A 26,076-nucleotide genomic window follows, 5' to 3' on the forward strand; every position below is an offset into this window, starting at 1 on the left:
TTTTACTTATTCTTTTCACACGTTTGGAGATAATCTTTACAGTGCAGTGGCCCTCTTGGATCAACTTTCCCCACCTCAGGTGTAAAATGACATTTTGATGTAAACCGTACTTCACTTCTTCTAAACCAGTGGTCCCCAACCTTTTTATCACCACGGACTGGTCAACGCTTGATGGGTAGGGGGTGAAGGATGGGAAAGGGGGGTTGTGATTTATAGGTTGCTGAATAACCATTAATCGGATAACACACTACCAAAACCATGCTGTCACTCTGATGCAAGTTTTATTTATTTATGCAGAAAATTACAAAGCACTGCAATGTTTGGGTGCTTTGTGTTTATCTGAGATAATTTGTCTACCAAAATGTGTATATTCCATACAAAGTATGAAGCTGATTGGTTAGTTTTTGTCACGCTCATGGCATTCATTCAGCTGGGTCCGTCTAGAAGGTGCGAGCACCTCCATTGGAAAAAATGAACTTGCGCAAACTCTAAAAAAGCAACAAATGATAATGCCAATGGCCCCTAAAAGGCTGCTGTCATTTGCGATCTCCAGCAGTTGATCTTCTTGCACAGACATGGTGGATTCACCTGATCTTTTAAAAAATGGGTTTTGGATCTATTTCTTGGCAGTTCACGGGTCCTTTACTGGGTCTTTTTGCCTATAGCAAAGAAACTTTAAAAAGACTTCTGTTTCTTGCTCATTTTGCTGCTTGTGGGTTAAACTTTGGTGCTCAAATTACCAAGATGTAAGCGAAAGAGTATAGTCATTTATTTATTTATTTATTTTTATAAAAGATTGCTTGAACTAAGATAATATATAAACCGTAAATAATTAATGATTTTGTGTGCGGTCTAGAACCAATTGATCTACGGAGCGGTACCAGTCTGCCGATCGGTGGTGGAGGACAACTGCTCTTGACTATTAGTAAAATAATAAATTGTGTGTCGCTGATCATATAAAATCTTTTGTAAAGGTCAGACTGTAAAGGTAAAGTTTCAGTGATCTGCTTAGGATCAACCCACGTTTAAGAAAAACATGATCACCAACCTTATGGAGTTTATATAACTGAATACGGAGTAAAACTCAATTAATGCAAAACTGGGACTAATGAAATACAAAAACATTCTGAAGTTCACATTTTTGCTCAAAGTGTTATGTTTAAAATGTATATTTTGTAATGAAAGAAATCAATTAAATTAAACATATGGTGGTGTGAACTATTTTGCTCCCCATTGTGTGCATGTGTATGTGTGTGTTTGTGTATAAAAGGTTGAGGCTACATCGAGGCTGAAAAAATGTCATGTTCAGACAGCACTTAGCACTGCTTGGATATACACAAACAAGACAATTTTTTGCCAGACCACACTGGAATCACATTAAATTGAGTGTGGTAAAATGTATTAATTCATTTTGTAACAGTGTACTCCAAACTAATTAAACATCAGAGGTTATAAGCCCATTTGTGCCTATTCAATTAATTCAATTAGACATTACACAGTCAGTGGTCTAACAGCAAACCATTGTTGCAGTAACCCATTCTCTATGTTGCAGAATACGAACCCCAAGGTTCTAGCAGGTCTCATGACCCTTATTTGAAATTGCATGTGAGAGAACTTTCTGTATGATTCCAGCATATCAGCTTTATATTTATATTTATATATATATATATATATATATATATATATATATATATATATATATATATTTTTTTTTTTTTTTCGTCTTTGAATAATTATTTGTGAGATGGTGTAAATGTAATATGTGACACCTGTGAAAATCAAATATCTTAAAGGATGAATAAACTAAAATTGAAACTGATGCTAATAAAAACAATGAATGATTTGGGATTAGAACGTTTTTATGATACTTGATATGAAAATGCTAAACTGTAAAAAAAATCTTTACTTTGAAAAAAAAAGCTGGGATGTTGGGGAAAAAAAAAAATTAAATAACAGCTACCATGAAATAACAGTCGTTAAATGACAGAAATTCATTCATTCATTTTCTTGTCGGTTTAGCCTCTTTATTAATCTGGGGTCACCACAGCGGAATGAACCGCCAACTTATCCAGCAAGATTTTACACAGCGGATGCCCTTCCAGCTGCAACCCGTCTCTGGGAAACATCCACACACACACTACAGACAATTTAGGTACCGATTTACTATAAAATAACAGATATTAAATGACAGAAATTTACTGTAAAACAACAGATTTTAAATGACAGAAATTTACTGTGCAATAACAGACCTTAAATTACAGAAATTTACTGTAAAATACATTTCTGTAATTTAACGTCCATTATTTTATGTTAAATTTCTGTAATTTAATGGCCGTTATTTCAGCTGCCAGAAAAAAAAAAAGAGGAAAATTACTGATTTTTTTTTACAGTGCATACAATTTTGTGTTTTTGTTGTTTTGTTTTGGGTTATCTAAATGTGACAAATCGCATTTGTCAAAAAATACTTGAAAAACGTGGTTCAATTTTTAGGCTCTGATTTATGATTAAGGTTTGTAAACAAGAATTTTTTTTTTTTTTTAAACTTTTTTTTTTTTCTTAATAAAAAACATTTAAAGTAAAGAAACATTATTTTCTTTTTGTAAAACGGTATCAACTTAAAATTTAGAACCTTACTTGGCAAAATGCTTGCCTTTGATTTTACAGTAATTTTTTTAAATATATATTGGAGGACTTTTAAAAATTTTATTTACCCTTTAATTATTGACATTTCAACAATCTTAACTGTCCATTTTTATTAAAACCAGGTCTGTATTTCATACATTTCATGTTTTACAAAAATGTAAGAGATGAAACATGCATCAACATGGGCACATTAGACTGATCACACTAATTCTAAAAAAGGTTTAAGATAATAAACTGATAATTCCTTGCCAGATCTGTATTCATTGTAAACACCATACATATCCCAAAGTAACCACTTGAGGGGATGGGTGAAATCCCATAAACTGCATTCATGGCTCTCTAGTACTGCATGTGGTATGGGAGTGAGCCCCGCTGGGTATTTTCTCATCCACTGAGCTGCTAACAACCTTCAGCTTTGACAACAACAGCCATGGTGGCCCGCTGCATCCACCCACCTACAAACACACAAACACACACACACACACGTTCCCCCATCCTTACCCTAATCACAGCAAGTCAAATCCTCACTTCATACACACACAGAGGAAGGGTTTGCGAGAGTATGAAAGCCACCAGTGGGGTGGATAAGCGAGACAGAAAACTAAACCTACCGATTGCCGGTGTGCAAAGCAAAGCCTGTAAATATTTCTCAAATAAAGTGCATACAGCGCAGAACAAGGAAAGCGGGTCCCCTAACTCAGGCAGTCCACTGAACTGTCAGGCCCTATAACGACTACATTATATCGTTTCTTGCTCTCCTCAGTCTTGGCTGTAAATTGGCAGCAGCGCAAGAGAAGGAAGACATTCTATCTGCTCCTTTCATTATTGACCGGCCACCAAAATTTCTGGATGTTCTGTTAGTTGGAGTGGTTTTACAGCCTATTTCTACTCCCACTCATAGGTGCATCTTTTGAACCTTAGGAGTCCAGAGCATTTACACCGTTCCAAATTTTGTCAGTGGTGCAGTTTTAAAATGTATTTTTGTCTTATTTTGTTTAGTTTTAATTTCTGAAATAAATATGTAATGATTCTGAGTACTGTTGAAATAATTATCAGAGTATGCCTTTGAAAATATTAAGGCGATATATTGCTTTTGTGTTGATTCACCTCCTGTCATTCAAAATCTCACTGGTTATGCAGTGACAGAGCTGAAAGCCTCTTTTTACTGCCAAAAGGGTTCATTCATGCAAGACATGTTTTTTATACCATTTATTCATTAATTTTCCTTTGGCTTAGTCCATTTATTCATCAGGAGTCACCACAGCAGAATGAATCGCCAACTTATCCAGCATATGTTTTACATAGCGGATGCCCTTCCAGCTGTATCCCAGTATGGGAAACATCTATACAGTCTCATTCACACACATACACCACAGCCAATTTAGTTTATTAAATTCAACTAGACCACATTTTTAGACTGTGGGGGAAACTGAAGCACCTGAAGGAAACCCACGCCAACAAGGGGAGAGCATGCAAACTCAACACAAAAATGCCAACTGATCCGGCTGGAACTCGAACCAGTGGTCCTCTTGCTGTGAGTGCTAACCACTGAGCCACCGTGTCGCCCTTTTTTTATACCAATGTGCTATTTTTCTATTGTTTTTAATTATAAACATGTAATCTGCTCAATTTAAGTGCATGCGATTTTTCTTTAAATGCTGCAATGCAGCATTTAAAAACACATGAGATTTTTAGTCACCCACTTTTACACTCAAGTGCTCACCTATGTCAGTTGCAAAGTAGTAAAACTCATAGGAAGGGCAATCATTGCAAGCTTTTTTTATTTTATAATGATTTACATTTCAGATGCAACATTTGATAAAATTAAATAATTTAACAAATGCTTACATTGACAAGTGACCAGTGCATTCATTCATTCATTCATTAATCCAGTCCCTTTATTAACCTAGGGTCGCCACAGTGGAACGAACCGCCAACTTATCCAGCATATGTTTTACCCTGCGGATGACCTTCCAGCTGCAACCCATCCCTGGGAAACATTCATACACACTCATACACTACGGACATTTTAGCTTACCCAATTCACCCATAGCACATGTCTTGGGACATGAGGAAAACCAGAGCACCCGGAGGCAACCCACGCAAACACAGAGAGAGCATGCAAACTCGATACAGAAACGCCAACTGACCCAGCTGAGCCTGGAATCAGCGACCTTCTTGCTGTGAGGCGACAGCACTACCTACCACCGCGTCGCCCCCAGTGCATTAATGATCAAATATATGAGTGATTGTGCTAAACATATGCCCCCCCTCTGTCTGCAATGCCTTGGTTCTCTCAGAGAAGAACAGTGATTTGATTTTAAAGAGTACTGACTGGCTTTTTTAAAGATGTCCCTTTGTATTAATTTTCTGCATTAATTAGATCAAAGTATGCAAATATTGCCATGGGGTAATTTTACACAGTGTTAAAAATGTTTAGGTAAAACCATAAAAAATAGATAAATAAAATTTTAAAATAGGTATTTATACCTACAAGTGCCAGCAGGTCAAATGCACCTACACAATGCCTGTATTTAACCCTGTATGTCTTAACACTGGCATTGCCATTTGCTCACTGAATTAGTGGATACCATTAACAAACAAATAAACAATTTCAAGCACAAACAAACTTTGCATGTAAAATCATTTTCATTTGTCATTTCCCACAGTTTTTACTGCAAAAGGTGGCTTTGCAAATGTTTTTTTTATTATTATTTTTATTTTTTAAACTTTATCTCAGATGTAATAATTAATAATAAAAAAAAAAAACGATAACAGATTTTGTTGGTATTTTTCTCGTATTTAAATTATAAACTTTAACAAGTGAATAATCAGTTACAGTAGGTGCTGTTTGCTTGCTTGCATTTATCATTTAATCATAAATCATATGTAGTCAGGTCAATTATTATTGTTCATTTTTGTCTGTACTACTTTACACATTTAAATATCATGGGTAATTTTAACATATGATTAACAACATTTTATTATAATGTTATAACATCCAAAGATGAATTTACTTCTAATTACCATTGTCAGTGTAGACTTCTTTAGCTTATAGTGACTCTTTTAAAAAGTGTTTAGTGTTAACAATAGCAAAACATTTTACATTTACATTTCAATATACAGTATTAAAGTAAATGCATGCTATTAATAATAAAATGAAATGACATGTCAGCCATAACTTCAGGCTTCAATGTCACGTGATTCTAAAGAAAGTTTCTTAGGAAATGTTTTACAATTTTGAATATAAAGTTCAAAACAAATCAACATCAAGATCTTCCTCAACTCAAAAGTTTGACTGACATCCTTACATTAGATCAGGGGTCTCAAACTCAATTTACCTGGGGGCTGCAGGAGGCAAAGTCTGGGTGAGGCTGGGCCGCCAACTATTCCAGCACTTTTTTTTTTTTTCGTTTCACAGCAGACGCTCTTTCAGCCACGACCCAGTTCTGGGAAAGACCGATACACACCTATTCACACACACACACTCATACACTACAGCCAATTTAGTTTATCCAATTCACCTATAGCGCATGTCTTTGGACTGTGTGGGAAACTGAATCACCTGGAGGAAACTCACGCAAAAGGGAGAAAACATGCTAACTCCACATTGCTAACTCCTCTGGGCTAGCCGGGACTTGAACCAGTGACCTTCTTGATGTGAGGCGACAGTGCTAACCACTAAGCCACCATGACGCCTATGTTGACTATATATTCTAAGCATATTTGTGGACTTTTGAATGCCTTTGCAAAGTAAGCATAATGCAATACAACACGATTTCCCAGCCTTGTCTTTCTCTGCTGCATGTCCTCCAACCTCCAACCCTCTTCTCAGAGCAAAAACACCAAAGCACTTGATGATTTATAAAAACATTGAGAAATTTCAGTAAATGGTCTAACCACAGAGGCGGTCATTCAAGTTCTGACTGAAACATTTGTATAACGAAACAATTGCGGAGTCACTCAATGACGGTAAGTGATTCACCAACCCTGCAACATCTGTAAAAGTGATACTGTTATTTATCAAATACTTGTATCGGTCAGACATCTAAGCACGTCTCCGCTGAGAGAATTTCAGCTCTAGCATTCAAAAACATATTTGATGAAGGAAATAAAATGCAGCTATTGTATTTTAAGAGCAGCAATTTTAGTTTGTCTCTAGAAGACTAAGGAACTGCAAGCGTGTACTGTTACGCTTAATGGAGGGCAAGGGAAGAAAATGCCTCAGTGTTTTGCAACCACAAATGATCACCCTGCCTCACAGCCTATAATTACTAGTTTAGTGGGATGTATTCAGTGGAATACATTACGCATGCCTTGAACTAAATATTTAATTTTGCTCTAGAAAATGCCAAGACCTTAATCATAATGCGGAGTTATAGACTCGGTTGCCACTGCAAGGGCCTTGGGATGAAACAAAGCAACTTAAGAACTGATCTCAAACAAGTATAAAGATATAAAACAAATAAATAAACAGCTGAACGGACGGATGAACAGATTTCACAATCCTCAGGATAAATCCCGAACCAGATCCAGAAGCTCCGTCGTGACCTATTGCAAGCATTCAGAAGTCTGAGAAGAATCTAATTTCCTATCATATTTTCTGAGAGCGGAAAGACGGAGAAAAGGAAACAGAGAGAGAGAGAAATGGAGGAAGGGTTACAGAATGACACACAAAATCAAACAGAAGTGAAGTTATTTCTGTGGAAGACTGAGACCTGAGTTATTCTGTTCTTTGCCCAGTATTTTCAGTTAACAACCACTTACCCTGTTGGTTTCTGAATTTTAGAAGCTATCACTAAACGAAAGCAGAAAATTACAGCAATTCAGCTTCGAGCACACTCCGCTTCTCTGGATCTTCAAGCACAAAGTTAGTATCTAATGAAAAGTGGCTTGAGAGCAAACACTAATGTGAAAATGGTGTGGTCAGCCATACTCAATTTTTCACTCATCTATCTGTCTTGCGTTTTATTTTTTTCTTTAACTTTCATTAACGTCCACGGTTGCAGGACTAGAGAAAAAGCACACCTGGGTAGAAGTGCTGTTAAGCAATAAAGATGATTCATCTCAGTTTATATTTAATATACAGTAGGCGATCCTCAGCAGCTACTGTATACTCAGTGTTTTCATATGAGTCTGCGAGATTGTATTTGTATCTGTGTGTGCACACTTACACTTTAGATATCAAACTAAAGTGACTTTTGAGCTAAACATTCATGGATTTCCTTTCCATGGCATTTCCGTGAGGTGTTGTTTTACCATTACCTGCATAGAGGATAGCGATTTAGCTGGCAAAGTGAAATAAAGATGACCAATATGCTGTGTAGCGATTTTTTTCTGTCAAGTATGCGAGTTAGATTATCAAATAGATATATTTTAACTTTTAAACCTTACTGATTTGTAGAGCTTACAATTAATTTTGTAGTTATGTTTTGAAAACACATTACTTCTAATAACATAAACTGTTCACTATTTACAGTCAGTAGCTATTTGGAGGTTAACTAACTAAACTAAATGTTTTGTTGGATGCAAATCATCTGCAGCAATGCATTTGTAGGAACTACACAATCTAATTTTTTGTCACTGCCTTTCAGTGATGTGCAAGGATTTTTATGGCATGTTTGACTATACATTTGAGCATATCCTCCCTATCTATATTTCCAAGAGCTTCCTGAATAAGATCTCAAGCACTGCTTGCCTGTTTGGTGGGTGGCTTTGAAGCTGTTATATGCGCTGAAGAGACTTTGGTGCCTGACACCCTGATGTATATTAAGAGGAGACATTTCAACAGCATCTACAAAAAGCAGCACATTTTTTTTTTTCTATATCATCATCCAAGTGCCCCAATGGATACATGCATGCACACATATAGAAACACACAAGTGTGTGCGTCAGGCAAAATTATTTGCCCTGCTGTGATTTTTCAAATATTACACTCATACACTACAGACTGTGTATGAGTGTGTTTAATGAAGAGACAATTTTAAGGATCAGATTTATTTATTTTTTTCTTTGCCTTGATGACAGTTCATAGTGTTAGTTTTTGGGAAAAAAAAGTAAAACCTAAATAAAAAGTAATCTAAAATGATATTATAAATATTATAGTAATATGTTTATATAAATACTATTAATACAAAACTTAAATTGTGATAATTTATTATTTATTATTTTTATTGTTATTTTCTTAGTATTTTTAATTATTTTTATTGTCATTTAATTATTTTTCATTTTGTTTGTTGCTATTTAATTTATATAGCTATTTTAAAGCTTAATTTATTCCATTCAAACTAAAATAATAGAGACAATAATAAGAAGATTTCTCCAGAAAATATCTATAATAGGAAATACTGTACAAATTTCATTGCTCTGTTAAATATCTGAGATATATTTGATATACACATTGCTCAACATAAATGAGTACACCCCTCACAAATCTCTCATTTAAAGTAATATTTTCTATAGAAAGCTTTACAACATTATATTGTAATATAATGTTCAAATTAATAAATAACCTATGATAACAGTCCAAAGTAAGTACACATACATTTATATTTTAAGGGAAAATTATTAAATAAAAAAAAATATATATAAAGACCAAAATTCAAGAGAAACAAAAAAAATTATAAAAAATGTATAAAATTTTGTAGTTTGTATTTTTTTTTCCAATATTTTGCATGAATAATATTTCTGTTTCTAAAGATATTCAGTGTTATGTGACTAAAATATTATTTTAATGAATCTGTTTTGGTCAAATGAACCAAAATATATTACCTACAGTATATTCACACTGAAATGGATAAAAAAATAAAGAATAAAAGAATAAAAATTCTATTTCAAAATGGGGTGTACTCAGTTATGTTGAGCACTGTATTTAATTTAGTGACTGTAATTAAAATTTAACAAGGTTAATAATTCATTCATGCGTTCATTCATTCAGTTATTGAATGAAATTAATTTTAAATCAAATAATGTATTATTGTGAAAAGTTTCTCCACACAGATTTCAAAACTATTTTAGGCTAGTCTCTAAAAACTGAATGCATTGACCAATAAAAAGCAGTGTTGTTTGAAAATAACTTTTATGTGTGCTTCAAACATCACTCTAGAGACCCTATTTTTTACTCACAAAAATGCTAATGTGACTGCACCTTTAAAGCTGTCTCTGAATACTAGCTGTCAATGAACGAAAATAATATTGTATAAACACGCTTCATCTTTAAGTAGGTGTGCTTCACCACAGACAGTGAGAGTTGTCTTCTAGCTTTGCGTTTTCAAAGCCAATGTGAGGTTTGAACTTTCATGAAGGTTCTTCTCTCTGATTCATCTACTCAATCTTTACTTTCACCTCAGGCACTCAGAGATCTACTCTCAAGACAGAAAGCCATCACATCTTAAAAAAACGATAATATAAAAACAAACCAGCAACACACAGTTTTAAAAATCTCTAAATGTCATTCAATCATCCTTTATCACAATAGCGTATTCACACTAATCAAAAAAGTGACAAAAGCCAAAAGATTTCCATCAAAATCCTAAGATTTTCTTTTTTTTCCACTTGGCTAATTGCTATTTGAGGCACAGATACGAGCAGGCTTTTAAAAAGTGGCAATGTAACAGGAAGTCATAACCTCTAAACACTACACGTGCTTGTGATGGACCTGGGAATTGAGATGCGTATCTATTCACTTCAAAGTTCTGCCATCAAAGCCTTTCCCGATGCTGTCACGGAGAAAAGAGCTTTTTGGTTTCTCATTACCCAGCAGTACTTCCCCTGGTCAGCGATTGTGCTCACAGGGCGAAACCTGACTCTTAATTGCCGTTCAATTACAGAGACTAATCGGTGGAGGTGTTTCGCAAACAAAAATCCCTCAGCCTGGCTCACTGCAGTGCACGGCTAAAGAGCTGATTTGTATTCTAAAAAGGTGACTAATGCTCGTGGCTTCTTTCTCCTTTCCTGCCTCCCGCACTTCCTCTGAGAGCTACGGGTTATGAATATGCTAACAATCGTGGTCTAGGTTCTTGGTCGTGGAGGTGAGCGAAGGCGCCCGAACGAATTGAAACGTTGATGCTGCTGCTGCTGTTGTCGTTGATGTTGCTCGAAAAATCCACAGTTGCTTACAACCGCTGGAGTCTTCAGAGATAAACGCCCTAACACTTTCTCGTGATGTTATTTCAGAAGCGCCCAAGGCTCGGCCACTGTCTGTTCTGCAGCACGTGCCCTTGGAGAAGAGAACCGAGTATCACCTTACTAGGGCAAACAAGGCTCAGCACTCTCCTTATATTACCTAGAACAACATGAAGGTTAGACGCCTAAAGGCAACAGTGTGCACCTTGTATTCCCCACATGCCTCGATTATCCACTCGTCCAGGCGTATTCATTTCTGATAGAACATCAACTTCCGTCAGACGGACGAAACCCAGCAGAATGTCCTGCTAATAATCCCTGAAAATGTTTTCAGTGTGAGTGTCACAGCTTTGTACACATACGCAGGTGGACAAGGACATTTGGTGCAGACGTGCGTCTATTAAAACCCATTACAGCGTTCGCCATAATTATTAACTGCAAGAATCAGATTTTGCACATGCCTGGTAATGATAATTCCTCTCATTATTCATCTCCACTAACGCATTATCCTCCTGTTTATTCATGCAAGCGCAAATATGAGCATATTAATAACAATCTGTAAATCCTCCCAGCCAGTCTGTGCCTTTCCTGACACCCCCCGACTACAACAGAAATGTATAAATAAATAAATAAAATCAGCAATAAGACTTGATTTTCATTAATACGTGTTTAAATATACCGGAAAATGATTCATTTCCTGCTGCATATATTGTAGATGATTACACAGAGGCTGAAAGCAATGCTGGATTCACATTTGAGCAATTATCAAGAAGAAAAAAAAAAGAGGAGAGAACAAATAAACAAAAAGATGACAGCTAATCAGTTCAGGGAGACGTACATGACAGCATTAAATGGAATCACTGAAGTCTATGGAAAAAACCTCGCGCATGGCTGACTTTAAAATATCCAGCGTGAATGATGATTCCCGACTTCTATAGCCTCTCACTTGACTTCTTGGATGTCATTTAACATGGTTTCTAATTATTTAAGATAATTGTTCCTTTATTCCCCCCCCCCCCCCTTTACACATCAATAACATCCTAATTATGGCTTGGGTTATTACGCTGTTCCAATAAGCACTTCATAGCTTGACTGTATATTCAAGAATACTAATGACAAGGTTATAAAAACACTGACTAAAGACAGCTGCATCTCCTCAGAGCTTCAATCACCCGCAAGACACTTCATCCATTATTAAAACGTACAAGACTAATAAAGACCCCGTGTCTTCTCTTTTGTCTGATGCAGAAGGCTGCGGAATATTTCTGTCACTGTAGAAGATGTGCTTGAATTTTCCCTTTTACAAAGAGGTGAATGGAGAGGCCCTGCCAAAGCCTCTCATTCCCGAACCTTTTCATTTCCTGGAAAATAGAGGACTAGTCAGGGTTTTCAGACAGCCCCGTCCCGGAGGATCCGGGGAGCAGGAAACTGCGGTGTCTGGAATTGATTTGAGGCAAAAGGAAAATAAAATACTTGGGATTCCTGAGGTTTGGGGGACAGCAGGCAAAAAGTCATGGATCCTACCAGCGCTTTGTGGGGAGACACTGGAGAGAGTGAGAAATGAGACTATTATGCTATTTCGACAGAGCCATTTTAAGTGCCGGAGCCCAGACAACTTAACGGATCTTTCGCCTCTTCGATATTTGAGGCCTATTTCAATACCGCTTTTTCTTCAGAGTTTCTGTTTATTTATTTATTTCGTCTTTCAAAACCTCTAACATTTCCAATGCTGAAGCTACTTGACTGACAGCTTTATTGTTTGACTTCTTCAGAGATGATTGAAAAGCAAATGGTGCATTGATAAACATCACTCGATTTTTAATACCTATTCACCAAGCATCTCCTCTGAGGAGAGGTTAATTCATTGAATTGGTAAACAGAGAAATTAAACCTCAGAGCCATTTCAATAGTGTGCGCGAGTGAAAAGGAGAGAGACTGAAAATGATTATCCAGCTGCTCTGGCACACAACTGTATAAAACTGAGAAAGGAATTGAGGCATGTGTGTCACATTAAGTCAAAAACTAAAATGCTAGGTTAAAAAAAAAACTATCTGGTCTTTCCAGCTGTGCCATATACTACCAGCATCACCACAGGAACCATTTCACCATTTGTATCGCTCCACTTGCAGCATTTCTCACAGTGATTTTCATGGCAGTGGATCAAATCTATTATAATTTTGTAAATACTAAAATATTACAGTTGTTGTGTCACAGAATGTACTATAAAAAATATTTGGTAGCACTTTAGGTCACATTTTACTGTACTGACAAGCCATTAACTAACACTACTAGCTTAATAAACAAATTGAGGAAGTCTCTTAATGGTTTTGCCCTAATAAGTTGTCCTTACATTTGGTCAAAACTGAATTTGTTTTATTTGGTTCAGCTGCGAAACTAAGAAAATGTGTAGGGTCAGAGATAAAAGTAGGGGAACAAATTATTACCCCAAAACAGGAAGTGAAATATTTAGGTTGCATTTTAAATAGTGATTTGAAAGGCGAAAAGATGGCTGTTATAGTTCGTTCAAATTTTTTTTCTAAAATTAAGTTTTTAGCAAGACAGGCAGAGCTCCCAGATACCCAAACTTTAAAGATTTTAGCTTGTGCATTAGTGCAGCCATACTTATGCTGCAGCTTTTTGGTACAGCGAAAAAAAATAAAATAAAAAATAAAAGTAAATTGCAGACGGCCCAGGATAAGATTAGCCCAAGTAGAATTGTTATGAAAGTACCTCCACTGACACATTTAAATAATGACCATTATAGTCAAAGTAATTTTTTAAAAGTTGAGAAAAGGGTACAATTTTTTAAATTAGTCATGTTTTTTTTAAAGATTTTAAAGAAAATGGTCCCAAACTATTTTCTTAATTATTATGTTTAAGTTGGTGAGGTACACTGTCATTCTACAACAGAGCGTAGCAGGGATATTTACCTATATACATTGAGGAGGGAATCAGGTAGAAATTCTTTTTTTGTGTGCTAGCTCTTCTGCTTGGAATTTTTAAAGATATTCAAATTAAGAGTGTTTTTAAAAGGGAAAGGGTTAGGGTTAGGAGTTAGGGTGAAAAAGTGGTTGTTTTACAGTTGAAGTTGAGTATTTTGTTCTGCCGAGTTGCTGAGCTGATGATGTTTGAACTCCATTTATGATTTACTCGTTCATTTTTTAAGAATATCGAGGACCACAATGGAAATAAGCCTGTGGCTTTTTTGTGTATTTTATCCTCAACAGTTTTTAAAATATGTATGAATTAATCTAACTAGACTTGTTTGTACATTTTTTTTTTTCTAAAATTGTCAAATAAAATCAATCAATCAATCATCTACCAATTAGCTGTTCAAGTTTGGTTTAGGGATTGGGTAGGATTATACAGAATACAGCATACTAGTTAATATCTTAATAACAGGCAGGTAATAAGCCAGTAGTTCATAGCATGAATTGTGACCTAAACTAAAGTCTTACCTAATATTTACTTACTTATTTATGCAAGAATGTATCTACATAAACTTAAATTATGTGGTTGAAAAATTCATTCATTTTCTTTTTTTCTTTTTGTATACAAGCCTGATATTCATCAACAGAAGATGTTCATTATTTCATCTTTACAATTTAGTTTTATTGTTGCATTAGGGGATTTTAATTTTGTACAAATTATAGTTGCCTTAATTATATAAGATTGTCATTTGTTTTCATAGTTCAATTTATCATAATTGCCATTTGTTTTATAGTAATTGATTTACTAAACTAGAAAAAAAAATTATTAAATTTCAAGGTTTGTTGCGGTATTTTTACAGACTTTTCCATTCTGCTTATTGCAGTCAAACAGAAAGCACAAGTAAAAGAGGCTCAAACAAATCAAAACAAGGAAACATGGATCAAATTAGACATACACAGAACTAAAAGTTGATTTCAAATGAAGAATTGTGACTTCAGGAATCAATATGAATCACATCCAATACAGAAAAGATAGAAAACAACATGCTAAGCTCACAATTTCATAGCCAGTGAACAGGTCTCATTCATGGATGCGGACAGCAGAACTGAAACTGTCTGTATGGTTGTTAAACAAACAGACAACGTCAAGGTGATGAGCAAGATGATGCAAAGAGGAAGAGAGGGATGAGGGTAAACAACGGCAGCAAAGGAAAATCAAAAGCAGAGAATAAAAAGCACTGTCAGAGAGCACTTCACTGCATCCAATTTCCTCTTATCAGTGATGAAGACTTAGACTCATTTGAACCGAAGGCTGTGACATTGAACCTATATCCCTAATCCCCCAACACAGAGGTGCATTGTAGGGCACTGTGACTTAAAAAAAGAAAAAAAAATCTTCTGTCTGTTTCCAGATCAAGCATTAATTTTACACAATTTAATGTATCAGTAATGTTTAACTAACATTTTATATTTAACAAAACTCTACAGTGCCAAATGTGCAATGAGCTTAACTCTTTAACTGCCTGCTCTATCAAATTGTTGACCATATTTTGACTGTTTTAAATAATGTTTTACACACACAGCATTGTTGGTTTACAAAAAAAAAATCAAACAAACACAATCCTGTTGCACTATTACACTTTGGTTAGATTTTGGTTTTATGGTAAAAAAAATAAACAAACAAGAAAACATGGTAAATGATCATCTAAAATATTTTATAGCACAGTTCAAAAAATAAAGACGATTTAGTATTCAAAAATGATTTATTTTGATTATGTTTTTTAAATAAACTGGTCTTACACTTCATATTATTTGTATTAATTCAAGTACTTTACCATAAACCGACATATCAACCATTTGCTAGAGGTGGATATTTTAGAGTTGTTGGCCATGTTTTCTTGGTGGGGCAGTTAAAGGGTTAAGAAAATTCAAACAGAACAATTGTTTTTGTCATAATTTATTAAAAAAGTGGTGATCCACACTTATACGACTATTCTCATTTTAACTTTCTATTTTATTTTACATTCATCACAAGACAACGACATAGACTTTTAGCTCAAAGCCTTCCTCAATGTTCACCACCTAGTTTCTTTATTCTGTTGAATACAAAATAAGATATTGTGAAGAATGTTAAAAAAACAATTGCCATCTGCTTAAGCTACAACATTTGGAATACTGTTTATCAGTCAAAGTCATTCTTCTTTTTTGTATTATTATTCAGAAATCTTCTCTGTTAAGTCATATCACACTTTAAATCAAATTCATGATGTAAACTACAGTCTCTGCTACATCCCAGACACCAATACTTTACTGATTAAGAGGAGATAAATCACTGATGACCATCTAAGTTTAGACATGGATATAAACATGATTTTCATTTACATGATTTCTAATAGTATTAGTGTACACTGTAATAGTGCTGTTCATTATTTGCTATCCGTTGTTCACTTTAGGCATCTGATAAATAATTGAAACCCTGAAACTGTGATGTGTGATGCCACACTTACCAATTGGATGGTATTTTTTTATTTTATTATTATAATTTTTTTAGAAGGAACATTTAAATGTCCTTTAAATGATCTTCTTTTGTCCTCAATGAATGAATGAATGAATCAACCAACCAACTAAAAAAAAATAAATAAAATAAATAAATAAAAATACCAGCTTGCCAGCCAGACAACCAGCCAGCCAACCAACCAACCAACCAACCACCCAACCAACCAACCAACCAACCAACCAACCAACCAACCAACCAACCAACCAACCAACCAACCAACCAACCAACCAACCAACCAACCAACCAACCAATAACAATTTTTATTGATAAAAGTTTGGAATAAATAGTGGGTACACTATTTACATTTTAGCTTACATATATTTAAAGTCCTGACATTCAAGGAAAAACAAAACAAGCAATCAACAACTAAAGAACCATTCGACAGCAGAAACTGCAGAGTCAGAATTTTCTCCTTGAAATAAATAAATAAATACAATAATAAATAAATAAAAAAGAGCTGCTTTCGTACCATTTCTAAGGCCATTAGAGAGGATACATCTGTCTCTCAACACAAGCAATTTGAAGCTCAAGCTTCCCTCTTACAATGGCTTAGAGACCTTGAGAGGTGGTTAAAACAAGGAGATGCCTGTCCTCAATCCTCAGACCCAATCCGGCCCTGTCACGCACCGCTGACTCAACAAAGATACTCTGTCTCCCTTAAAACATCTGGTGACAACTACCTACCAGCAGGGCTCCTTTGAGACGACCTCAAGCCACAGATTAGGTGTAAATGATTTAAAATGGGTAAAGGCAGTGATATAATAACACAAACCTTGGACCTTTAGATCAGCTGGGAGTAAACAAAGGAAAATGTAGTCAGGGGAACACACTCTTAATCGCTATCAATCTTCTCAGGGCATTTACAGCTGAAATCGGCTTGTTATTTATGAGCACTAACATTACCAACTGCAACTGATTGTCTATTATTGAATAATGTCCTCTCACATTTCTGAAACTGCATATCTTTGGGTTAATGATTCATATTCCAGTGCGTCTGTCTGTCTGTCAGGGCCACCATTCAAGAAATTAGCCATCATCACTACCAAGGCACTTTGTAATTAGTTTAATTTATTGAGTCCCACCACCGAAACTTTCTTCAAGGAGGATGATGTGACAGTTTTGAATGTTTTAGTAGACTATAAATACTTGTCTAGGGGTTAAATAACTCTGAACTTAAACGTAAAAAGAAATTATTATTTTTCTAAATTAAAATGCTCTGGTACTGACCGGTTCAGTGATGAATCATAAACCTATTCTCATATAATTATGTAGAAATCTTAAAAATTAATTACAAAACTAATTAGATCTTTAAACTGTGGCTCTGCTGCCCTGGCAACGATTTGCTTCTCTGTCACTTCATAGCTTTTTGCAGAAATTCTCAAAGGTATTTAATATTAGGAACTGTGGTGTATTTATAATTTGAAATAAACTGGAGACATGCTTTAAAAGCCATCTCAAATCAAAATGTGTGAATATGTAAAATAGTTTCAGTAATTTAAATCCTTATTAAACATAAAGATGAAATCATTAAATGTATATACACTCACCGGCCACTTTATTAGGTACACCTGTCCAAATGCTCATTAACTATAAATTCCTAATCAGCCAATTACATGGCAGCAACTCAAAGCATTTAAGCATGTAGACATGGTCAAGACGATCTGCTGCAGTTCAAACTGAGCATCAGAATGTGGAAGAAAGGTGATTTGGGTAACTTTAAAGGTGGCATGGTTGTTGGGCCAGACGGGCTAGTCTGAGTATTTCAGAAACTGCTGATCTACTGGCATTTTCCCACACAACCATCTCTAGGATTTACAGAGAATGGTCTAAAAAAAGGGAAATATTAAGCGAGAGGCAGTTCTGTGGGTGCAAATGCCTTGTTGATGCCAGAGGTCAGAGGAGAGGACGCAAAAGGGGGTCCAACCCGGTACTAATAAGGTGTACCTAATAAAGTGGCCGGTGAGTGTATATATAAGTGTGTGTATACTCACAGACAATTCACTGTATCTGTGATTTGACAGCTTATTGTTAGTACTATGAAGTAAAAGATATAAACATTTGTAAGTATTGTGATGGAAATGCAAAAGAAAGACTGTTGAGTGATATCACTATATAATCAATCCTAACACAGTCACAACAATATGATATCCACATCAAGCATAATTCATGTGATATATCCGCTGTACTAGCAGAATAATCTTTGGTTCACTGCAAGGCAGGGGACATCACCTTATCATCAGGTCTCTTCAGAGGAGAAGTATCTTCCTCAACCAATCCTTCACTGAATTGAGCATTACTGCCTGTAAATCTCACCCAGTGCTTTTTCACCTTTACATAATGACCTTTTCACACACTCGCACACACATCCAGGCGCGCACGTGAATGTGCCTCACGGGGCTTTCAATGGCAGTTGACACAATCCAGCATTTGAAGAGCGGCACAAAAGAGCGGCTCGTCTGCCTGCTTGAGTCTGACCGGAGCTCCCAGACCCCAGTGCTCACCGTCACGCTTTACTGCGCAGCTCGCCAAATTAAGAAGATAGTCCTTTGCCAGGTATCAAAGGAAGCAGGACAATCCTCTCTTTATTCCAGCAAGTTAGAAAATGAGATTGTTAATCTGCTGGGGATTGCATTCTTTTTCTGTGTCTCTATATTTGATTCCTCTGGGATTATAAGCCTGTGACAAGGGAGTTCTACTGCATGTATTTATCTGGGTCTTGTATTTATCATCTAGTTTAGTTCATGTCATACAGGTTTTTTTTTTTACATTAGTAAATGTATTAGCTAAAATTAACAAACAATCATAAATATGCATTTGTAAACATTTTGTTGCCTTTGAATTATAAGCTCCTCTCTGTGTTCTAAATAATTTTGAGATTTTGTACTTCAAAGTTCTTGAATTCCATATAACAAACAATATGCGTGTAACATTTCTCTTTCACACATTAACATGAAAGAGACCCTAAATGTACTCTAAATGTAAATGATCAAAAATTTATTTTTCTTTTTTCTTCTTTTTTTTCGAGTTCTCAAAAGTCATTTTCTGCTTGGAATTATAAGGTTCTTTCTGGCAGATCATTATTTAAAGCATTACTTTTCCAGAAATACAATTAGTCTGCTTCTTAATTTAATAAAAAAATGGTGTTGTAGCAATATGTTGATGCTTAAGAAAGTTAAATTTTAGTTTTCTTTAACATTTATTTTATTTTTCAGGATAAATATGTTTTCTTGTACAAATTAAGCATACAAGGTTGTGCTTTATATTTTATCCAGTGCAGAAGTCAATTTTATGTAATTAATGTGATACTATTTATTGTTGTAATTAAGATTCCACGAATTAATTTATTTGTCTTATTATCAAACTTAAAGACTTTGAAAGAAAACAGACAATGAACAAGTTTACTATAAAAGCAATATTACATTTAATATATTACAATTTTAACAAGAGAGCAGGACGGTGGAATGACAAAAAAAGCTGATCCTGATTGGTCCTCGTGCATGCATTTGAAATGCTGATTGGCTCTCAAACCTTTTTTGTTTGTTTTTTAAATAAATAAAAAGTCTTACAATGTAAACAACTTATAAAAACATTGCATACTGTAAATAAGTTATAATTAATTTCTTACAATTTACAATTTACAATTAATAAGAATATGTGAATCACTCAATTTTAACAAAAATGTCTGATAGAACCTTGTAATTCTAAGGTGATGATTTTTCATCTTTGTTAATGTTGGTAACTTTAGTTTGTGCTATTTCATAACCTTTTGTTCATACAGAGTACATTTTAGGAGTGCCGTTTTGCTACATACACTGTAAGAATATTTGTTAATTAACAGTATCCATAATCGATTGTTTTATGGTTGTGAGTTGCACCATAATATACAACACCAACCCAATATAATATATCACTTTAAATTTTTAATAAAAATGTTCATAAAAGTCACTTTTCAAGGTTAGAAATCGTTGGAAGAAAGCTCAAAGTTGCATAATGCAATTCAAAATACAAAAAACTGTTAATTTAAAGATTTACATTTACAGTGTATAATGCAATAAATCTTTAATATCCCCTCAAAACTACTCAGGGTGCGAAAAGAAGTTTATAATTCCAAAGTGGACTGAACTCATCTTTTTTTAAAAACTCTCATTTTACACCAACAATGATAAATATAAAGCTAATAATAACCAATGTTTGTGCTAAAAGACAATAATATTCCATATATTATAATGTTGCTACTTTAAATGAAAGAGATCTTTACGGCAGGATGAAACAATTGAATCCTATGAGCAGATATAAAAAAAGAAATTAATTATAATAATAGAAAAAACAATATAAAATATTGTGAAGATTTAGTACTAGCTAACTATTACTACAAATAATAATAATCATAATAATAATAAACATTTTTTCAAATCAGTAGCTAATTTTTATGACTATGATCTTATACTAACATTTATTTCTATTTATTAGAACGTGTCTAACTACTCAAATACTAAGAAATACTATACATCATAAACTGAAAAACTCATTCGAGTGACTTGCAGAGGCAAAGTGACAAGTGACCATTCATTTCAAATAAGAACGAGCTATTCCGGCGATCTCCGTCTATGTGAGCGACGACCGTTAGCGACTACTGTTGGTGTGGACGTGTGGTTATTGCTAGATCAGATACATTTGCATCTGGAAGTTAACAAGAATTATTTATATAATTTATTAAATTTCCCATTTATTGTATTTTATTAATGTCTACCCCCACCCCAACACCAAACACAAGCATCACAGTAACATAAAAACAGTAGCTGTACCGAGTATTATTATTTATGCTATCTATCAAATTACCCATTAAATTGTATTTTTAACACCTACCCCGCACCAACCCTAAAACAAACCATTACAGTAATGTAAATACAGTAGTTGTACCGATTATTATTCATGCTATCTATCAAATTACTCAACAAATTGTATTTTTTGACGCCTACCAACCCTAAACCCAACCGTCATATTACTCTAAAAACATTAATTATTGTTATATAGTGTCATAAAAAATGCTGCTATATTGATGTGTATATGGCACTTCCGGCTGGCCGTGTATCCAATCTAGACTTGACCTGGGTGTGTAGAGCGATGCGACCAAGTTGAGAATCCTTCAACTTTATGCAAATAAAGAGCGACTTTCTTGAGTGACAGCCAATAGGAGCACCAGCAGAGCTCACATGATCTCTCTGCTCGCTCTGAGGCCAGTTGTATTCTCCTTGCTGTAGAGCTACTACGTTTGCAGTAGATCACCACCCAGAGTGACAGTCAGCTACAGAGTTGTTGCTAGTGTGAATGAGACATAAGACTTAGTTCTTAAATGAATCTAAATTGTGGCATGTAAACAACCTTTAGGCTACTTTAAGGCTTGTACTGGTTCATTTTTTGTTGTTGTTTGTTTGTTTGTTTGTTTTTTATAAAATGATTGATCCGCTTTTCAATAAGTGCCGAAGTGAACATTATAGACTACATGCTGTCAGGGCGATCTAGTGCTTGTAAGCTAACTATTACATTTCAAATGTAAGTGTACAAATTTGATCAAAGTGGCAAAAATATCAGCAATTACGTTGAACTGCAGCACTCCTATTGATTTGTCATTTTTTTGTATCTCAGTTTAATCAAAACGCCTGCTTGCAATCAATAGTTCCAGTGAGTCTGAAAACCCCTCGTGGCACAGCAAGAATCCAAGAAAATCTTTCAAGGGAGGGGAGGCTCAAAGATTTGAATTTGACGGGTCTGCTTATCTATTTATAGGAATAAAGTATCTTCCGTCATGGCAACAAGACAATCCAGTCGTTTAACCTGCCCGGCTAGAATTAAACTTACAATCCCTCTTTAAAAATCCAGAAGGCTAAGTGTTTTGTTCCAGTGCCTACTATGTGTGTCAGTCTAACGCCTAATCCTGCGGTCAATGGTTAAAGACAACAGAATCATTATCGTCTGCACATGAAGAGACACACTCCTCCATAAATGTCACTGGCACACTGATTTATCCGACACCGAGGCCGGGGTTAGAGGTTAAGGCTCAGGGGGAGGCTAACTGCTGCAAATGTTGACATTAGCATCCAACTCCCAGGGCATTTGCTTAAATCTGGCATCTCACTTTTCTCTTTTTTCTCACATTGTAGACGGGGCAGGATTAGTGTCTGCTGACAATCATGACATATGGCAAAGCTAGGTTACAAGCGACGATCAAAATCACACCACAAATTATTCCTAGTTCATGCTCTAGCAAAATGCATTTCATATATATAAAGAAAGTGCGGTTTTAGCAAGTCGGCGCACATGTTGCTTGCTTTGTGAGCGTGCATATCTCAACTGTGATGAGAGCTGTCATGTCTTGACGCAATGAAATAATGGGAGGCGAACGCTTGCTTACCCACAGGAGTCGTTTTCTGAAGGCTTGTCGGAGGACGTGCATTCTTTAACCACCTGACATTTACATGCATCACACATCAATCAGTCCAAATAATTCAATCAACAGCTACTACAAGATGCATGGGGAAAACTGAAGCGAAATGTAGGCCGTGCTGACATCAAACGCCTGGCAATATGTTGTTGTGTGGCTTTTTTTTCAATCTAATCTGGCTTATACATACATACATAAATACATGCATGCATGCATACATACATAAACATACTTACAATTGTGTTTATCAGAGCAAGGACATTTTTCTCAGTATTTCCTGTTGTTTTGTTTGTCTCGTTTTCAATTTGAGATTAATTTCTTCAAATTTATTTTTATGGTCAATATAATTAGCTTTGTTATTAGATTTAATTATTCATTTATGCGGATGGCACGGTGGCTCGGTGGTTAGCACTGTCGTCTCAAAGCAAGAAGGTCACTGGTTCGAATAACGGCCGAGTCAGTTGGCATTTCTGTGGGGGTTTCCTCCGGGTGCTGCGGTTTCCCCCACAGTCCAAACACATGCGGTATAGTTACATTTAATAAACTAAATTGTCTGTACTGTATGAGTGTGAATGAGTGTGACTGGGTTGCAGCTGAAAGGGCATCTGCTGTGTAAAACATATGCTGGCTAAGCTTTTACAAACAATAAGTTGGTAGTCCATTGCACTGTGGTGACCCCTGATTAATAAAGGGACAAAGCTAAAGGAAAGTGAATGAATGTTTACTTACTCACTCACTCACTCACTCACTCACTCACTCACTCACTCACTCACTCACTCACTCACTCACTCACTCACTCACTCACTCAAATGAAATGAGTTTATTTGGTTCTCAGATTCTTGATATATATATATATATATATATATATATATATATATATATATATATATATATATATATATATATATATATATATATATATAAATTATAAATTTAAAAACCCTGTCATCAGTGGAGAGCTTAACCAATAAGCAAGGTGAGTATACACTGAGAGCCCTGGGAAATTAGGGGGCCCCGACCAATGTCAAGAATTGCCTAAATTAATCATATAGTTCATTTAAAAACTGTAAAATTGTTGTAAAATCTGTCTGTAACTGTTAAGATTTTAATGTTGTTACTTCTTTTCAAAACCGGCGGCCAACATAATTAATGGAATGTTCCTCATGTACTGAACATGCAAATATTAAAATCATAAATATGGCTTTTACTGTACATATAGTTAGTTTGTGAACTTTTTTTACTTGTGAATTTGTTGTATTTGATTTTACATTAAGAAGATAAAGCTTCCACTAAAAATATACATTTAACATGGAGTTTATTTTAAAAAAATTAAATTAAATTCTACAGAAAAAAAAAAAAAAAAATCACAGTCTGCACCTGCCTGTCATTGTCCTTGTCCACAGCCCAATTAAACCTACAGCCTAAATAGTTTTGTCACGCTAAAACTGTTATTTACAAAGAAAATACTTCAGAAATAGAAAGTTGAAGATGTTATCGTTCACATCAATTGATTTAAAAACATGAAATTGGAAATAATTTTGGTAACACTTTATTTTGATGGTCCATTTAGTATTAGTAGACAGTCTGCTTAACATCTGTTAATACTGTTCCTTCAACTGACACTTAACTGACTATAAGAAACTTTGTAAGTACATGTCCACTGACACTAACCCTAACCCCAACCTACCAGTCTACTAATAATCTAAGGAAAATTAGTTGGCATGTAGATGCAATGTAACTTAAATTCAGCAAATGAACCATAAGAATAAAGTGTGATTATATATTTTTATAACTAAATACTACAAATGTATAATACAAATAAATGTACAACTGTCCCCATGTTTCAGTCGGTCCTGTCACATTTGCACTAAATTTAACATCCAATGTGTGCAATACTCATTTAAATCTATGACTCAGAAGTGACATCATTTGATGGAGAAGAAGCTGACAGTGTTCAAGGATGCGTTCTTTCATTGAATTGTATGATTTTATGCTTGTTTTTGTATGTTTTTTTTAGGCCGACAAGCTTAAGTCAGGCCCTGTCACATTTTTTTATAAGTGAAAATGCACATTTCTGGTAGAATGTCCCACATATATAAACACATAGATAAGAAGTCTAACTTTATATTCTGTTTCCAAATGTAAAACTACAATTTGTCTTCTATTTTCTATAAAATACATGTTCAAATGTTATTCTTCAGCTTTTTTTTTTTTTTTTGATTACCTCTGTTGCACAATCTTTAAGTCATTTTGAATAAAAGCGTCTGCCAAATGATTATATATGTATATGTATGTAAATGTAAAAGTCAGTTCCATTTATACCTAATCTTAAATAAGTACATAAATACATTAAAAGCCATGCAATGTAAAGCCATGTAGAAAAAGCATCCAAAGCCAACCAAAGCATGCAATTCTTCTTTGCTTATTCCCCAAGTTAGATTAGTCATCTTCACACTCACAAAATGCCATTAAAAAAAAAAAATCCAGTCTATGAAAAGAACACAATATGAGAGCGAGACCAGACTGAGAAAAATGTCAGTCACGTAATGGCAGCAGTTCTCCCATGAATTTGTGTGAATCCTTTTGGCAAACCCTTTTTTTTTTTTTTTGGTAAAGAGTTCCACAGAGGATGCTTGATTCACAAAGGTCATGCTGTGGAGAATAAATATATATATATATATATATATATATATATATATATATATATATATATATCCTGCAAACTCAAGTGGAAAAATTATTTAGTTAAATGGACGGGTTTGCCTTCAAGCCTATAAAGATGGAAGTCGTCCATACGTTAAGTGCAGTGTCTTACAGGGCAAGAGGGATTATTATGGTCGGGCCATGATGCTAAATATGTGTCATGCGGGATCGTATTCCTGTGGTCTCATGTTAAGATATTTCCTGTCACGTTCAGACTCTTACCAATTGTAAGGTCGTGTTTTTTACAACCTTGTGTTTTTTATTTATTTATTTATTTATTTATTTATTTATTTATTTATTTATTTATTTATTTATTTATATCACTCTCACTAGAGCTGTGCATTCAGGTGCTAGAGCTACTATTATACTGAAATGTGTTCAAGAAAACCATTCTGACAAATACATCACAAGCTAAGTGCTTGTTATGACAAAGTGCGGAAACCTCAGTCTTTCAGCCAATTAGAGACAGAGAAGCTCTGAGAGAAACTCGCTATAGCCTTCATCCTTACATGCTAGAACGGCATCTGAAGACGGAAAAAGGTTAAACTATTAAATGCTGTATGCTCTGGGCCTGCAAATGACTTCTGGTGACATATTGAATTTCATTTAGTGCTACGCTAGCATCAAATCAACTTTTGGAACCAGAAGGCAGACTCACAGTCACTTCACTGAACTCG

The 26,076-nt window shown here is 34.9% G+C and overlaps 1 protein-coding gene across 3 annotated transcripts in view; it reads right to left on the reverse strand.

Moving 5' to 3' along the window:
- Positions 1-26,076, reverse strand: part of cdh11 (cadherin 11, type 2, OB-cadherin (osteoblast)) — a 90,827-nt gene that overhangs the window by 27,389 nt on the left and 37,362 nt on the right. The window lies entirely within an intron of this gene.

The sequence above is a fragment of the Danio rerio genome, chromosome 7, assembly GCF_052040795.2.
Source record: "Danio rerio strain M-AB ecotype USA chromosome 7, GRCz13ab, whole genome shotgun sequence".
Taxonomy (NCBI): domain Eukaryota; kingdom Metazoa; phylum Chordata; class Actinopteri; order Cypriniformes; family Danionidae; genus Danio; species Danio rerio.